This window comes from Brienomyrus brachyistius, chromosome 15 (genome assembly GCF_023856365.1).
Source record: "Brienomyrus brachyistius isolate T26 chromosome 15, BBRACH_0.4, whole genome shotgun sequence".
Lineage (NCBI taxonomy): Eukaryota > Metazoa > Chordata > Actinopteri > Osteoglossiformes > Mormyridae > Brienomyrus > Brienomyrus brachyistius.
This window is the reverse complement of record NC_064547.1, coordinates 23,565,354-23,571,353: the sequence shown is the minus strand read 5'-3', so window position 1 is coordinate 23,571,353 and position 6,000 is coordinate 23,565,354.

The window sequence follows — 6,000 nt, the reverse complement described above, 5'->3', positions numbered from 1 at the left end:
CATAGACTCTGTCAAAGAGGATGGTCAGTAAATGAAGGGAATAAGCACTAAGTGATGTCAGTAATGGAGATACTGTATTGACATTGGCTTTTGATTCTAAACATTCAGGTCCAACTCAACACTCTGCTACAATTGGGCAGGTGAAAAGTAGACATGACAGGTTCCTTACAAGTGTAAACTCTGTGTTGCAGGTTTTAAATTCTATCCACACCAAAATGAATGGAGGAAAAACACTGACCCTTCCTAATACTAAACTGAAGGTGAACAGGAGAAGAAAGTAAGATTTGCTGTGAATTCAAACCCTCAATGATTATTTCTCATGATCCTGATACTCAAATGGTTGGAATTATTGGAACTTCAGTCCACTTCAATTTGGTCTCTGTCAATTCTGCAGAACAGAAAGTTAAGGTTTTAAACATTCTACAAATTGCTACTGACTTTGGTGCTATAAGCCTCTTCCTTCTACTTGGTTTAAGTGGGGCCTAAATACTAAAGCCTAAATACGGGTATGAATAGGCATGAAAAAGCAGGTTAACCAGAATGTGCATTGACACAAATATCTTTTTTATTTTTAATATATTCAACTATAACCACTTGATTGGTGGCTCAGTGGGTGCAGCTACTTACCAGATCTGATGCTGGGGGGGGTTGAACTGGTAGAGGAAAATTTTACTGCTCAAAGTGTCATTTTAGTTTCTATCTTGACTGGCATGTGATGTGTTCCTGCTGGGGGCGGCATGGTGATGCTGTGCTTAGCACTGTTACCTCACCCCCGTAGGACTGGAGCTCTACATGTGTGGAGTTTACATGCTCTCCCCATGTTGTGGCAGGGTTTCCTCTGGGTACTCAGGATCCCTCCCCAGTCCCAAAAACATGCTAAGGTGAACTGGAGTTACCAAGTGGAGTGTATGTACTTCAGCAACTATGAACATGAATTTGAGGATAAAGAGGAAACAGACAAATTAGAAAATGATCTGCTTTACTACTACTGTACGCAGTTGAATCAGTATTTGAATTAGCAATCGAAATATTTAAAGCAGCATAGCAGAAATGCTTATTTTTGCTGCACAAACCAACACAAGCCTAACAAGAAAAGAAAATGTCATTTTATTATTTTCTGATAATATAGTTGCCAGCTTCATGCAGGTTTTTCAAACGGCCTGGCATGAGAATAGACCGATTTCATAAAGAGAGTTTTCCACCGTAGATCAAAATGAGACACAAAAGTCAAGACAATCTCTGTACTATTAGACCTTGATGGGATCTCTATAGAACCTTAATGGGAGGCGGATATGAGATTTTATGTTCTGGAGAAAAAAATGAGAGGCAGGAGAAATAAGCCTCATTTTGGTTTACAGAGATATCATAGTCGTCTAGGAGAAATAAATGAAAGAGTTCTGAGAGTTTTTTTTCTGATTCTCTTTCCCTCTGGGTCACACTGAACATGACGAGACCAGGTGCACCGTCACCTTGTAATTTTCAGTTCTGGATGTTCAGTCTGTGAAACTCCTAATACATATAAATTAGTCCAGTCCCAGTTCAAGGGAACCACAGCATTGATCAGCTGATGACATTTAAAATCAGAGCTGGTGACACTGTGACTAAAGCAGATCCTTTGACTGGTTCCATTAAGTATGCTTGTCCAGAATTGATGCCTATTGTCTTCCACCTCAGAAACCAATGATATTCGATCTTAAGTTTACTGAATCAATGTTGTATGACATTTGCAAAGAAGAATACAAGACTCACTATTATGAAATACTATTGTTTGCAATTTCCTTAGAGGTCATAATATCTGTGTCTATTTTTCTGCATTTTATTGCATTTACATAAAATTATCGTGAATTCTTACATTTTTTATGAAAATTAGTATTTCATTAAAGATGAATTTAACAGCATTCATTTTACATAACATACTGCTGTTTAGTGCACATGTCAAACTATACATTAAATTATAAACATGTTGTTAATAAATATAAAGACTTAAGGACTGCCTCCAGAGCTGCAGGCTCTAACAGGAACTACAAAATGGATCTAGGTGTCAGCATGATGCAATATGGCCTCAAAGCCATTTATAACAGTCCAAGCTCAGGTCCCTGCATCCATCACCTGGATCGGTGGACGATGATCAGTCACTGTCAGTCTTCCATCATCACATTTTATATACTGTTTACAACTGCACATTTGTACTTTTTATAAAAGGTGTTGTATTGACACAGAAGTTCTCAATTTCCCTTATTTTCAACGGGTTGGGGATTTTTTTTCCTTCTTTGTGGATATTTTGAGTGTTTCTGCTTGAGTTTTCTCTGAACAATGACTAATCGTTGAAAATTCCAGTGTTGCAACTTGCTTGTAAAAATAATAAATCAAAAGTTGATTTATTGATGAAGTGAGAAGGGAGCCAAATATGTCTTTTATGTGTAATTAGTTAACTAAAGAAAAATCAAATATAGCTCAGGAACTCATCCAAGTTACATGTTGAAATTAAGAAAATTAATATACTGACAAATGCTCCAGATATTTATGTATATCTGCAAATCTATTAATTATTTCTTCCACAAACCAACACTTACAAAAGCCTGTCCTAGCGCACAATCGTAAATGCTAAGACCTTTAAATGATTGCTTTAAATTGCACGTTCAAATTAATAAGCAAATTTAATTTGCTAAACTGACTTAGACTGACGTATAGTAACTGATATTTATTTACACGATTGATCCATTAAATATTTATTCCCTAAAGCAGCACTTAAGTCTTTTCTAGTGCCACATCATAAAACCTAAAATAACAGGATAGTTCTGATACCAATGATCTCAAAAATCAGAGCAGAACTGCATTTTCTCTGCTGTGACCCAGTTTCAGAACTTTACATTGTGATCTTCACAGAGCTGGAAATACAGCACGTAACCAAATCCAATTTACAAAAATGCATGAGCTGGTGCAGGAACACAAAAGCCAGACCCCTGAACAAATGGGGGGGGGGAGAAACATTGTGTGATGAACCATCTTCTACACATTTCCCTACATCTTATGTTGAAAGCTGCAGAAAGCTGACTGATACCTTCCAGCCGTAATAACGCTTGATATGGGGAGCCATCTCAGGTGGTTCATTCAGTCTGATGAGTTTCCCTGCCATCACCACACACCCAGCCAATAGGATGTCACACATGCACTGTTACATACTCTTTCCATGTTATGAAGGAAGTTTGTTTTATTTGACATATTTTCATTCATAGTTGTTCACCTGACTTCCTAATGCTATAATAACAATAAAAACTCTGCAGTTTATAGAATAATAGATGGAAAAGTGGTAAAAACCAGTACTGTGCAAAAACCTTTGACTGGTAGTGTCAGGGTCATCGTCCGCCTGACCCGGTCCCTGTTGTCATCTCATTGTCTTTGGTCCTTGTGTGTTATTCCAGTTCCCTGCAATACCATGTGCCTCAGTGGGTTGAGTGTGTGGTACAGTGGCTGAAACCCTCTGGTCATGGGTTCAAGGTTGACCTGGAACTTTCCTGTTCAATTTAATAATTGTTTTTTCTGTTCTGCCAAATGTTTATTAGTTCTGTGCTCACCTTGTTTAACTTGTGCCTTGTTTTATCATGTTCTATGTGTTCCTATATTTTCTGAGTGTTGAATTCCTAGTTTTTCTTACTTTCAGTGTTCATTGGAGTTGATGATGGCAATCTGGTGAAGAGGTGACAAATATGTTAAATCAGTAACAATCATCCGCGCCTATCAGCTTCATTTTAAAAAATCATGTTTTAATTGCCTAGGGGTATATTCTGCCGGAGCACAGTCACTAGTGATAGCATAAGATTGTAACGATTATTGTACTTTTGAAGCCCACCTGAAGACTAAATAACATTCTGAGAATAACAGTCAGTCTACATTCTTAGTTAAAAGTAAACACAGAGTCTGTCTGACAATGTATTGGTGTATATAGCTGTGCCAAGGTTATTGTTTAAAGGGAATTATGAAACCCACTGTCCTACAGTCATTCATGTAACATTCACTTTGAACTAAGTGTCCTGTCCCGGTCAATGCTTATCGCTTTAAGAATTCAGAGGATAGAAGACAGTGGTTGTGAACAAATCAAAGTATTGATGAATTAAGTCACTAGAGTTTTGCTGTAAAAGCTGATCGATATAGACTCATATCTGTTTAAGGAGGGACATGGCAGGCTTTCAGCAAGATTAATTGCACAGATGTAGACAACACACATCAATTACCCTTAAAAGTGAGATTAGATCATTTTATTAGTCTCTGTTAACTTTCTGCCAGTGTGGCAAGAAGGTCAGTCAAAGCCACAATCCAAGGAATGTATCCAACTACACCACTCCCAGGTAATACTGACACAGACAAGGGCTGGCACATCAATTTTATTCACTTCAACAGAATCCATTTTATAAAAACGCATCTGCTCCAGGACCACTCACATTAAACTCAAATGGAATCAAGTTCAGTCAATCGGTTAGCATGACACACTACAAGATGCAATCTCACAGATACTAAGGTCAACATCTGGAACATGGAATGACTACCCACCATAGATTAGCCTTGACAGCAGGGAAATTATAACCCAGGGCTTCCTAAGACTGTTATGCCGCAAACCCTTAGCCATACTGGGCTACTTTCATTAATAAACCCCTTCATACATGAACTACACACAATAAGGGAGGGTCAAGCATAGATTCCCACCCCAACATCAATTTACATTTGTTTAACAGATGCTTTTGCCCTAAGCGATGTACAAGTGAAGCACAGCTGTCAAGGAGTCAACTAGGCGTAGGTGCAGCTAGGCTGAGCTTCCAGTGAATGCCCAATTATAAATGTGAACAGTATTGCAGCATTAGCTCTACAACACCTTACCAACCTAGATGACTATTTAAATCCACAGATCTACAATTCTAAGAGCATCCGGGGAACAGGATGGTGTTAGCAAGGATCTGTATTTCTGGGTATCGAGGTGTTTCTTGAACACTGTCAGAATAAAGGGTGCAGTCCTGGCAGTTTCATTCCCCAAGGTACAAATGAATATGCCCCCAATGGTACAAAAATGTTCTTCGGAGTCCATTTCTGTACCTTAAAGTAGACTAAAAGGTACATTTACCTACAGGTTGGGTACACTTGGCAGACCCTTAAGGGTACAGCCCCAGTGGTAAGTAGTTGTACCCTCAAAGGTACAAATTGATACGTTTTTATGACAGTCAGGATGGCAAAGGAAACTAATGGCAGGGTTCCACACATGAGAGATGTCTGGAATATGGAGAAGGGTCTGGCTGCAGGAGGGGCCTGAGACCGCGTGTCCTCTGTCAGGCCTCATCCACTCTCAAGCCCCTTCGTCATTTCCATTAAAACGACAGAATCCATCATCCCAAACCCCAATACGTAATTTCCGTTTAAACGATAGAATCCATCTCAAAGCTGAACAATACATATGTGTGTAAATATGCTACTGTATGTGTTATTATTGTGAGACATCAGACACAATCAGTGTCACGCATCACTGCTGACGCTGCACTGATCCATCTGCTCCATCCTTCCTTCACTCGTGAACAAGACCCCAAGATACTTAAACTCCTCCACTTGGGGAAGGACTCCCTCCCCGACCCAGAGAGAGCACTCCACCCTTTTCCGGCTGAGGACCATAGTCTCGGATTTAGAGGTGCTGATTCTCATCCCAGCCGCTTCACACTCGGCTGCGAACTGTCCCAGTGAGACTGGTTGACACTATAATACATCATCTTCAAAATACTTCCTTAGCAACAACAGTGTCATGTGGTTACCAAGACATAGTAGCTTGAGAAATAAAATTGTTTTGTTACAGAAAATTTATAATCTCAATATTTTTGTCTGGTAAATGGTGTAAAAACGAATTTTTACTATAGTAAGTTGCAAATTTTTTTGTATGTTTGAAACTGAAAATGAAATTTAACAAATGAACATAGTATTGAAAGTGCATTATAGATGCTGATTTTAAAAATTCTCAGGGGTTCG